General features: G+C 37.9%; 1 protein-coding gene across 4 annotated transcripts in view; it reads left to right on the plus strand.

Annotated features, from left to right (window-relative positions):
• The window catches only part of LOC111249858 (uncharacterized), a 136,777-nt gene that overhangs the window by 5,074 nt on the left and 118,515 nt on the right, over positions 1-13,188 (plus strand). For 2 of the 4 annotated variants that reach the window (XM_086987534.1, XM_086987539.1), the window contains exon 2: positions 10,228-10,536. The exons of the other annotated variants lie outside the window; for them this stretch is intronic. The gene's annotated coding sequence lies outside the window, so the exon portion shown is untranslated. The remainder of the gene's footprint in view (positions 1-10,227; positions 10,537-13,188) is intronic. 4 annotated transcript variants of the gene reach the window in all.

Here is a 13,188-nt window from a genome sequence, read left to right on the forward strand (position 1 = left end):
TATCTAATAGAAGCCTAGCGCCGTGCCGTGGGGACTTCCTCGACAATCTCTGATCATGCAAGAAGGTGGTTAGGGCTGGACAACGAGGACGCCAAAAGCAAAGGCAATCCGATCGTCATTGCTATAGACGTTGCAGGCGGCAGCAATAGCACATCAGTGATGGAGATAGTGATGGCCGTCGCGATGGCAGAACACGAACAAACTCACTTCATCCACTCCGCTACATTCGGCTCCGTTCTGCTCAGACAAATGGATGGACAAAAACTCATCCTATTGTCGGACACACACTATATTCTTTTTCCTTCGTTGCTTTGTCTATCCATATAACCATGCGCTTCTCTTTCGGTCCGATCGACAACGACGATTATGGTGGCGACAACCGCTAAGATGACAGGTGCAGCAATAACAGGTGCTGCGATGGCAGCAGCAGCATCGAATATCCGTCCTCGTCACTCCTCCTTACCGCCATTGCCTTCACCGGTTCACCATTGTTATCTAAAGTGTGCTCAGTCTGAAAGTCATTCACACCATCCACTGCCCATATGTCTTAACTTAAAAATAAGACATCTCGCTTGTAACAGTACAAATAAAACATGTGCAAATTATGTAACCATCACATCAGTCAAATTACTTCTACCAGCGTTTGTGATTTTAGAAACGAATCAGGAGCGGTCAAAGATAATAAATGATATTATTCTCCTTTAGTTTGTCGACGGAATTTTTTGTTTACAACACGTTCACTCTATATGCTATGTTCTCTATTCGTTAGCAGAATACCACCGTCTAGATACGTCTTTCTTAATGGATGCCATATCAGTAACATTTGTGCTTCACTCGTCACGTTTACTATACTAGACCTCGCAAGCGTTGCAGTAAAAGGGCAAACAGATAGGTATTACAGCAACCGCTCTCATGCCGCTAAATGAATGTTGGTACGATAAAAACAAGTATGTAAATGTATATATGTTTACTACAATGGCGCGGAACCTCAAGGCAATAGACTACCTGTACTTACTATCATTATATACCTTCAAGGCTCAACACAGTCAAGTACGTTATCATTGTCTTGGTGACAACTAGCCGTGTGAAACATCGCCCAACTTAAATACCAAAAGTACCTTATAATTATATGCCTACTATTTCTTCATCAAATAATAATTAAGATATTAAAAGCTTCGTTTTGCCCAAGCTAAAATCTTTACCTTTAGAGGTGGGCGTAGCATGCCAACCCCCCAGAGAATTGCAACAAATAAAGGAAAAGCTGCTTTAGAAGGTCAGAGCATTACAGAACAGAGGTAATTTCACTAAGGAAGCTAAGTACAAAATACTGCATAGACATTGCTCGTTTGCAGAAGAGCTTTTTTAATTTACACGCATATATATATATATATATAATCTGCAGGGCGATCTGAGTCCGTTAGCGTTTACTTTGCTGGTGTTCAATAAGTTCAAGTTTTTGACAGTGTTTTTTCTAATATGCCATGTAATCAAAGATAGCGTTGCTACATGTAAACATGAAGACTTAATCTAGAAAATTAGATCTTTAATGCCGTTGTTATTTTGACTTATATAGACACTGAACGATCGGTACCCGCACGTCGCCCTCTCTTCCCGCTCAAGTAAAGTTCTCAAAATATTAAGTTAGTTTATGACAGGGGCGGTGCAATTACGACACACATTTTTATACGGCTTCTAGTCCCTAGCTAGTGCTAAGTGTTTATTGTTGCATTAGTAATATTTACGAGAAACTTTAAATAGTTTACTCGTTCTGTAGTGTTTTAAAAGCATAAGGTTCGCGTCAAATTCCAAGATGTGTCAAATCATTAAGTTCACAGGAATCGGTCGTTAGACAATTATTTTTAGTAGAGAGTTTTAGATTTGTGGGTACGTGCGTATTTTCGCCCAACATTAGTATTAGGCTCTCAGCAGGCATCTTAAACGTTCGAGTACGCATTGTGGCACTTTTGAATGAATGCAGTTCATCGGAACAATGAATGCTCCTATATTAGCCTTTCTAGAACTTCCTTCCATGAGTCAAGATGGACAAAGATCATGGCCATCCAAACCTAATGATTCAAATTAACTTTGCTACCCAAAACTATTCAGGTTTACAATTGAATTTCGAACTTCATATTAAGAAGCGCACTTTGACGTGCGCTCCATAGAAACGTCTAATTAGTCAGCGTTTAGTGGCATGAAGCTTGTATGCATTAGCGGGAAACGTCACCAGCCAATTTTTGTTCGATCGGCTTAAATAGCAGTGAAAATGACAAGATTAATTGAAATATAGAGATAAACGGTAAATAGATTAGAGTTTCCAGACAAATTTATTGCTCATACACAAAGTGATTTGTTGCTTAAATGCACGACTAATGTATTATATACAATAACAAAAGGAAACCTATCGCCAGCTCTCGTACTGCACAGGTCTTAAGTACTCCTACGCCGTACGAGGAAGTAATCCGGCAATCTTACCTCAAACCCGCAATTTGTTTTTGGAAAGAGACTGGCTACTTGAAAAATGCATATTTCACTAACATATTATATATGGTACCTGACGGTGGAACTATAGCCATTCACAAAATTCAGAATAAAGTCGCCACTTTACGTGGGTCACTTTAGAACCCCAATAGACGGAGAGACTTTACCAATTAAGCAGAATCTATACATGGCGCATGCAGTTCAAATCTATTCATTGCATGGACACTGCACAGTAACTTTTTCCTGCGATAACGTAGGTTGTGAATAAGTTAACCTTTCATTCTGATCTTGGAATCATTGGATTTAGATATAGTTACCCCGAAGGATTCCGCGATGCTTGCGCACGAAATCACTTCAAACATGCGATGACTGAAAGTACATTTTCGACAAAATTACATATGATTTCTCCTATAAAATGTCTATACGCAATCTATGCGAGGTCGATGATGCTGCAGATGTTATACGCTATAGTAGCACTTAGTCGTATTGCTAGAACTAATTGGTGTAACTATGAAATACTTATAGATTACTTAATGTTATGTCCTTAGAAAATAAAACAAGACCTTACAGTAAGAGAAGCCAGCGTGTATATCGGAGGTACAGCAGCACCAGTGACTAATTATGCAGGTATATGCAGCTGTTTAAGTTCTCCCTTACAGAGATAAGCTATGAGAAAAAAAAAAGTATTGAAACACTACTGTATAAGTACAAACAAGTAAGCTTCACTTGTGTGCCCTCATAAATTACCACGAACACATAAATGAAAAAAGTTCTCTATAAAAAAGAGTACCAGAATAATTTCCTTACGTGAGGATAAATATTTCCATTTACGGTGAAGAGCTATTGGAGTACACGAACAAAACATAGTGTAATCGTTTGCAAAAATCTATCGCCAGCCAATAGCTAAAAATGCGCACAAATCCACAAAGGCCTTCCGACGGCAACTATATGTAACTGTCAGAACTTATTAGTCCATTGGAAATCAGTGGTTAAAGAAGACCCTTCGCTGACAATAGAAGTATGGCAAAATCAGATAATTACCACAAATATTAAAAAACAAGCTTCAATAAGTTATCATAAAAAATATACAGAAGTCGACAAAATACGTTCAAAAAACTTGTGAAAATTTATTTTTATTTGAAAAGCAATATATGAGCGATGGCATATTTACAAACCAGTACTTTCTACGCTTATGTCACGGTAGACGTAGATATTATCGGATAGCAGATATTTCGGGTGCGGGTCATTATTATGTTTGTTAAGGCAACCTTTTCGCCGTCGTTAATGAATATATCCTTTCTTCTAGCTGTCCTACTACTACTACTGTCATTGCGAGGCAAACGTATTCCTTCTTTCTTTCATGCGTGAAAATCAACTATACTGTTCTAACAAAGACTATGAATGAATATTTCGTAAACGCGAAAACGTTGTACCTAACTCCTTTAAGATTTCGACATCTATGGGAAGTCTGGCAAGCCAAAGGCGCCCGAAACTGATCATAGACACCGAGCACTGAATCGTTTAAAGTAAATAGAGAATGTAAATGTGTTTTGTGACCTCTTTTGCAATGTAATCCTGACACATTTGAGTACATCTTTGCCCCGGATGCCAAAATATGTACTCAACTAGGAGACAAAACAGTTTAATATAATTCGATCGTAAAGAAAAGCGATTTTATTATCTAGCTTTCTTGACGTCACTGTTACGGCCACGTACAGCTAAATTTTCGACAAAAACCTAAAGATAGTGAAACTTAAATTCCAGACGTCCTTTCAGTATATAGCCAACTAGTTAAAATAACTTTGAACGCTGAATAGGAAACGTACGTCGTGGTTAAACATCTTTTTAGTAGTAAGCAGGTATTTAGATCCGTACATGTTAAACAAACCCACTTTAAATATAGTTCTTTGATACAAACTTAATACGCACATATACTTACACTAAACTTTCGCTAACAACCAGCGCGACGTTCATTGGGAAAAACGAAAAATGATCATGCATATTGAATGTTAGACTTCGATAACGTCATAAACAGTGAAGTAAAGTAGATAAAAATTATGGAGTTTACTGTGATTAGCTGGCCCTCGTGCGAGAATATGTATTACTGTTGCTCGAAAAGCTGGCCTATAAGGACGTCCACAAAGAAAATAATTCAGGCATACGCGCAGCCGTAATCCCTTTATCCATGAAGAAGGACAGTAAGGCGTAACGTCTAACAACGTAATAGGAAATATTTTGTTTCCATGTACGAGCTGTTCAAAGCTAGAAGGACATTTTGTAAGAAATTACGTCGCTGGTATAATAGCGAGAAGCTAGTAGTTCGAAACAACATAAGCGACTCTTGGCGGGCAATTGTCTGGGTTTAAAACTAGATATTTTTGGCAAGCTGGATCCCAAAACAATCATTTAGGGTATGACACAAACGTACCAAGCGAGCTAATAAAACACTGATTTGCGTGAACGCCTAGTCAGAGTTACTTGTGGTTATTTCAAGCGTCCATTCAACCAGGTTTAATTTCAAGTGATCTTTTCTATTGCGGCCAACGGTTTACTCTAGAAAATTTCTATCAGTAACATTTGCAGTTTGATTTGGACTACGGAGAAGCTAGGAATTTATTTGGATCAAAATGTCGGCAATACGATCAACGTTATATCGAGTCAATTTGAAACAACGAAGCATCATAATCAGATCCTATTGGCGATAGCATTTAGCTTATCAGCATACGAAAGAAGGAAACTGACGTTCAGGTAGCGATACGTTTATCATATCGTTGTTTCGGTAGCAGGACGATTGAAGTTGACTAGAGGTTCGTTTGGGAAAAACCAAAGCACTGCGCGCAACGCTGCGCTATAGCCATTATGAGTGCTTGGATGTGTGTCATTTACATATCCTATTATTTAGCAGTTTTTAATAATCGTCGAAAAGTCTAGTACATTCGACTTAGCTGAATTCGGACGACGCTGTTGACAACGATTGCTAAATCGTCGGCCATAGCAACTTCATGCCAATTGATCAGCTATAACGATAATGTCATAAACTTTATGGTCGTCTCGCATGAAGATGCTGGTCATTCGTTATACGTTACAGCTCTGAACATAAAGCTAAAGATACAATTATCTGTTGAGAAGCATATCTAGCTTAGCCTTTAGGTGAACAGAAACCGTTTTAATCAAAGGCAATGACAGTGTCCCCTATAACATGAGGAGAAATTTCGAATTTTGCGCGGCTCGATTCAACGCCAGAGAGTCGACGACATTCACTGCGTAACGTACCCCTCTGGGTTCTGAGGAATTTTGGCATGCAATATAAGATAAGATGATATCGCTAATTTCTGCTACCCGTATATCAGTTTTCGTAGGCTTGTCTAATATATATAAGTCAAAAATTTATTCGATCAGGAAATATTTCTGCTGTTACTAACAGTTGCTACACAGTGTTAGTGTCATCTAATAACCGTGAGAGGTGTTTTAGGAAAACATAAAACTAACGATTTAAATACTATTATAACCTTTTTTTTTATTGCGTCAGTCTTTTTTCGTTATGACTCTATTTTAATTGCTCCAATATGGTCCTGGCAGACATTTTGGTCTTCCAGAGACAGACTTCCCTTCGGGTGCTCATGTTTGTCCAATCATATTAACTACGGTAAGCAACGGTACACTTGAAAATTTTAAAGCTTAACAAAATAGTACCGATATTAAAAACGTTCAATGTGTATTATAAAAATGATGCATACCAGTTTACTGCTGCTCAAATTCGGTGGCTGTCCATCGTATTTTAGTCGCCAGGCTAAATTGGCTCATAACCAGGCGAAACTGTTGTATTACCGATTGTATACCGTGGCTTGGATCACATAGCAAATAACAATCAGTTGGCCCCTAATCGATCACGAAGTAAAAAAATAAAAGACAAACAGAATAGTTTCAGTAATCGTTAAAGTGGGACACGAGAAACGGTTTTAATAACGAACTGACGCTGACTGATATGATAGAGCAGAAGCGGGGCACACACAGTCGTCTCGAAATCTTTAGGATGACAGTTGCCCATAGTGATGTGTACGACCAAAACAAAGAGGTTCATCACCCTATGCACATCACACAATGCGCTATGTCAGAGATCTGCTGAGGATTCCTTCAGAACAGAAACAAGGGCCGAATCATACAGAAAGGGCATTCAAACGTTTATGAAAAAAAAGTCATAACTTCTCATTATTATTGCTAGACTATTTCTGTAGTACTTTTTAAGGTTGTGACTTAAATTACATTTACAAGAAAAATCCCACCCAAAATTAAATGAGTTACTGTGAGTGAAAGCAGCGTAAGGTCGCACGTGTTCAAGAGATCGTCTGTTGCGGTGACTCAATTTAAAAACGAATTTTACAACATATGCTTGCCCATGACAAGAACCTATGTTTTGTAAATTGCTGAAGCGAGTTAAATTATCGACTGGACCGAACGTTATTTCAGGCCAAGAAAGCGTAGGATAAAGATGAAAAAAGACACACAGCTATGCACAGGCTCACCTCGATGTTCACCCCATGGAGAAATGCTGAAGAATACCACCTTCTGCTTCCTCTGTTGAGATTTTTGTTCAGGCTGAATAACCATCACAAGAAATACGTTGATTTAATTAAAGACTATTCTGTATCATACTAGCTCAACTATAGTACAAACCAGGAATGGCTTTGAGTACGGCTATCATTGGTGGCACTCGGTCAGCACGCTACGTCCAGTGCAATCTAAGACAGGTCTCTTACTAATTGTTTCCCCTATTCTTTCTCTTGCGTGCGTCCGTTAGTCACAGATCTGGAGCTGCGGCAATAGTAGGCAAGCTCATAGAAACTGAAAGCGCAAAAAAAGAGAGAAAAGAGGAGAAGTATGACATTTCGCACTAGGTAATGTCTCATTGCCGTCATTGCTTATGTAGATGATAACAGCGATAGTCATGGGCTGATAATGATGATTCTGTGGATACTCGTTCTGGATGCCCTAATCCGGTTCGACCTATCATATTCGTTTTTCGGCTATATCAAACCGCTATAGTGTATGCTCGTTATGAAAAGGATGCCCTGTCGACAGGACATTACGACGTGGTCATTCTGCGTGACCCTTAGAGCCGCATATGTCGCATAATAACTATTCCAATTACATCTTCATACGAATGTAGCACGTACCACCGATGTTGTTCCACTGTATCCGCAACGCTCCCTATATATATATATATATATATATGCAAAATCATCTCATTATAAAATATAGAAAATGTATATTTATATCATAATACCCTAGACTTTTGGCAATCATCGTTTGTATGCCTAATGTGATTGGTGTTTTTCAGACAATGAAGGCATATAGCAGTGGTGCGGAACGATAATTCTAAACCCGTTGGTCGCACTTAAGCGATGTGTTTGCATATTGTTCAAATAAAATAATAGCCGTACTTACAAAGGTTCTGCTTTTAGGGTCCATTAAAACAAGTGTTTTTTCAAACAAATTTTTTCACTAAAAATGTAGAGGCAGTAGCACTGTATGTCATTGAATGATCATGTGCTGTTATGAACAAAGCAAAGTTGACAATCATGAGACTGCTGGCAGTATAATAGGGTATGTGCGTCATACGATGTTGGAAAATTATTTGTTTTTGTCACATACAAAGGCCTGTCGTATGCGTTTGTCCTCATATGGGATTGATATGTACTCGAATTTAAAATTAAAAGCGTTCTTTTCTATAGGGATTTTATTGTATATTGAAAAAAGATCACCACTTGTGAGCTTCACCTGGAAGATGTTTGGTTTTTTTCTATGAAAATGTTTCTTCATCCTAGTAGTATCAGATATATACGAAACATACTCAACTCGTAGCTTGAGACATCTTCCTGCCAAGAGAATGATCGCGGTATGTCGATACTTTGGAATACTTCTTCTAATTGAATGTTTTGCAAGCTACTTATTAGAACGAAGCAAAATGATCTAACCGACGATCGGCTTTTGTAAATATTTCCGATCTGGACACAATTATCTTTGGCTGAATATCTGCCGCCATGTTTTCATAATTGAATTTGTCCTTTAGCCAACTTTATTTGCCACGGCTATAATAACTCGAGTGTGAAAGTTAAACATTTTTAACAGTTTAAAAACCAAATCTTGTACATTGTTTTGATCGTGACCCTGTAACGAATTTGCGAATGTTTTACCGTATATGAAAAATAATTACGCTGTCCAGTAGTAAAAAGGCTGGATACAATTTGGCTTATCTGCGAATGCTCGACATAATTTCATACTAAACAACTTTATAACTGCCCGATGAATAAATTTGTCAAATCGTCAGCGTTCTAATTGATGCTAGTATTTCATGCCTAATGACCTTTTCTGAACTTAACATCACGTACCCAATGGCAAAGGGAGTTTAGATATATTGCACTCAAGCAAAGGAAAAAATGCATCAATAAAGGTAAAAACAGACCGCGACAGTTCAAGACTAAAACAAGCAGACAGGCTTTTTCTAATGCAGCCTATGCTTCTTTATTTTTCAGAAGAATCAATTATATACCACTTAAAATTGTTTGATGGTAAAAATCTCTATTAATTTGCCTAATATTTTTCAGAAAATTGAATAAAAGTGCCAGCTTGGGAGTGTAGTGTTTCAAAAGCAATATTTCGTCAGCTGCGGCAAGATATTTCTCATAGGGCAAATGAGTTCGTATGGCTTAGCGGCAAAGGGTTTTTACGGTTGAGACTCATTTACATGACAGCACCTACATGCTAGTTTTCTGAACAAATACATTTCTTTGTTTCTTATCTCATTTTTTTTCTAAAGTAAGCTGAAGGTTTTCAAAAGCTTATAAGCTAACAAAAGCACGCATTCGACAGACAGCTGACCTTTCTCTAGTTCTCTAGATAGCGCGAAGGCTATTGTTATGTTGATGTCCAGTATTTATCAGCAACAGCATCTGATATCCCACAAAAGTTTGTACGGCTATCGATCTGTACATGTAGCGAAACGCCCGCTTTGAATTCAATGCACATCGAGCATAAACTGGCCGAGGTTCATAACTGTCTTTTACATCTATGATGTGAAATGCGTAAGCAATCAGGTGGTTTCCCACTTGAAGTCGTAGCATGTTTAATATGCCCATTACATAGGTAATGAAGACTTGAACTTTACTCTATTGATAGAAAGTTGTGTAATTAATCGCCAGTTTGTATGAACAATGTGGCGTGTCGACCACGTTTAAGAACGAACCAATTTTCGGAGATTTATCTGCACGATATAAAACCGATATTTACATATATAGTTGAGAAACACAGAAAACATATTGCAGGGGTTGAGCTTTTGGCATGGTACGGTATAAAATAAAAGTAAGCCTACGTATTTGAAAGGTCCTCTATCACCGTAAAAATTCTGTTCGTTAGCCCACGTGCCAGTACCCTTGTGATACTCTGCTTCCAAATTGTTGTTGCCTTTTTCTCAAAATATATAACACTATAGGCCCATAACTCAATAAGGCGTTGAGCAAGTTCTAATACGTAACGTGAAGCTGTATCAAGAAAGTGAAAATCTAAGCTTTGAATGATGGCTCACTCGGGCTTTTGCTATTTGAATTCACCAAATTTCTTACAAATCGACTCCACAGAAGCTAATATGTATACGAAAAACAGAGCTAAAGGCCGCAATTGAATAATCTGCCTTAAATTTCTTAATTAGCCATTGTTTCTGTTTGTTATCGCTTGTTGTTGTTACTACAGTTTCATTCATCTGTTCACTCGCCTGTTCGTTCACGTATTCGTTTGTGGCTGTGATCGTGGTTTCGGTGGTTCGTTCCCCCTCATCTCCTTCACACCCCCTACTCACTCTGTTTCGGGTGATCCATTCTGATGTCTTTGTGTTTGCTTTTGTCGGTACAATATCCGTATGCATCTGCCCGCGCGTAAGGCCAGTAGACTGTGCGCCGTACTGGAGACCGTCAAGGTCAGCCCACTGCTACTAAACATATGGTATCAGCACGAGGTAGATATACCGAAGACCGGTGTCAAGTTTATGCAGCCGCGTAAACAGTAAGTAGTATATGTTTGCTCACTTTCATACCCAGTCAGATGTAACAGCGGCGGCAGCCAACCGATTAGAGATTGCATGTATAAAACTAACAATGAAATTTTTAGATATTGTCGTCATCGTCGTTTGTGAAGTCCCGTTACATTCTAGCAAGTGGCCACGGTCGCTGCTACAGGACTGGGAAATATGAACGGCATTTGTTTACCGATATGGTTACTAATATTGTTAGCGGTTGCATTATTAGAGCGGCTGATGATGATGTGCTGAAGATGGTGGCCCGGACTACTGTCATAGTGGCAAATATGCTAATGCGGTTATTTGTGATGCTTTATTTTCAATTCTGAACCGTCTACGTTCCGCCTCACCGAATCTCGTTTGGTTCTTTTGAAAGGACTTTAGCGTCTCTAAATGAAGCGAACGAAGGTAAACGAGAAAGAGCCAGAAGGTTTTGCCCGGGGGAACTACAATATACATACAACACAAGCAGACATTGCTTTAATTCGTTCTTGGGCGGCCAATGGCAATTCAATGTCGACCTTTATTGCTAGGTCTTCGAGAGAAAAAGCGAAATCGCAGTATTCGTCATCGTAGCATAGCATTCGTTGATGTTCGATAGCTGAGTCACAATAACAAATAAGACTATTTACCGAATGAGGAAGACATTCTACAGGAATAAGTAAGTTTACAACTTGACAAATACACTCTCCTAGGAACGTGAATCGAGATCTAAATGTTCTGCCTGCTATAATTATTCACAAGACACTCAACACAAGACACAAAGAGCAAAATTAACATCATGGCATCACTAGATAACGTCAGATGGTTTTTAGATAGCATAACCAACCATTTTATGAAAACTATATTGATATAAAACCGATGTAGATATAATTGATTTCTGTTCCATTATACAAGAACACGACACACTTTTTCAGCCAACACGTGCAGGTAATTGGTACGTAAATCCTCTTAAAAACACATTAGGAAACGTAATATTATAGCAGGTTGCTGTTGTTATTTGAGTAGTAAACGTTGTTAAGCTTGATGCAGAGAGATCATCTAAAAGATTCTACTGCTACAGACATTATATAATACAAGATCAGTAATCCTGCTTGTAACATACTTATATGTAAACAGTTTTATAGCCGTTGATTCTATTCTTCGTTTGCTATACAAAAATATATAATATTCTCAAAGTTAGTTAAAAAAAATCAATATCTTACACAGTGAGACAGGTCTGCGGACACGTTTGATCTGGCTGAGATACATCTGTCCAGCTGCACATTTTTTACAGCATTTTTACATCGATCTATAATTCTACCGGTATTCGAGGCACAACTGATGAGTAGCGTAAACGACACTCTTGACCGGTCAAGTCAATTGGAAACTGAACATAAAGATTACATTTGGTACATGGGAAGAAAAATGAAAAGCATATGGCAAATATCAACGGGAGACATTGACCACACTAACGGAACTTTGCTAGTTGGCAGAAACCGATTGACCAAGCATGACACAGGAATATGTGCCTAGTCACGGCCATGTTTTTTTTCGGCGGGATGTTTTAGCACAATGGGTAGCCACATTAAAACTTTGAACACGTTCTTCACAATCTACGTTTTGAGTTTATAATGAAACCGTAAAATTTTCGAGCCTAGACATTAATAGTCAATGAATAGCTTTAACATAAAGCTGCAATTATCAATATTTCAGTAGTTCAAAAAACGTACGGCGAATAAATAACATGAAAGACTTTTTTCAAGATTCCATAAATCAAATCTCTAAGCATTATCTAGAGAAATGTTCTATTTATGGTTTACGCCAATGTATGAACCGAATATGAGCGGGAAAAGCACGTACGGGTGACACATAAATAAACTTTTCAAATTAGTGAGTAGTAAATAGATATGATCTTTATATGTGTGTTCAAATAGAATCCCCAATGAAAAACAATATGAACATGCATAAATATGTATGTGGTGTTTAAATGCAAAGTCTGTACTTCTAAATCGATTACCTTATTCTCAACGCAAAAAAATAATATACCCGGTAGATATCTATAGTTCTTTGGGACCTAGTTAATTAAAAAAAAAATAAATAAATAAAAAAAAACTAATCAAACAAATATATAATATATATAAACTAATATATATATATATTATATATATATATAAACAAACATATAATTGAAATAACATTATCAGAGCTGATCCCTGGCTAGCCTACAATTTGGCCGGCCTTGAAGTCACCTTTCTGTATTGCTTAAAAAGGTATCTGGGCAGGTTTCCTTCTCAATTATATTCGTTTTTCTTTTCTAACAAACCTTTATGTTTCTAGTTTGACGTCCGATGTCGCTGTTAGCAATTCTATCAGGCGGCTGGCTGCCAGCACGAAACGAAATTCATCTATGCGCAGGTTCGAACCCAGACCACAACGTGTTCGTAACATTAGCAGACAAACACATTATCCACTACGCTATCACGGAGTCCTTTATGACAAACCTGTATGAATTAAAACTTCTATAGAGGTTAGGCTAAACTAAACCCTGAGAAGCGGTTTGTCTTTGTTATTGACATTATTTTTATACGATTTCATGAGATATGAAACTTTTTAAAGTACGCATCCTTGTGAGTCGAATCACTACTAGCTTTTACAAA

Source organism: Varroa destructor, unplaced genomic scaffold (genome assembly GCF_002443255.2).
Source record: "Varroa destructor unplaced genomic scaffold, Vdes_3.0 BEIS01000004.1, whole genome shotgun sequence".
In the NCBI taxonomy this organism is placed as follows: Eukaryota; Metazoa; Arthropoda; class Arachnida; order Mesostigmata; family Varroidae; genus Varroa; species Varroa destructor.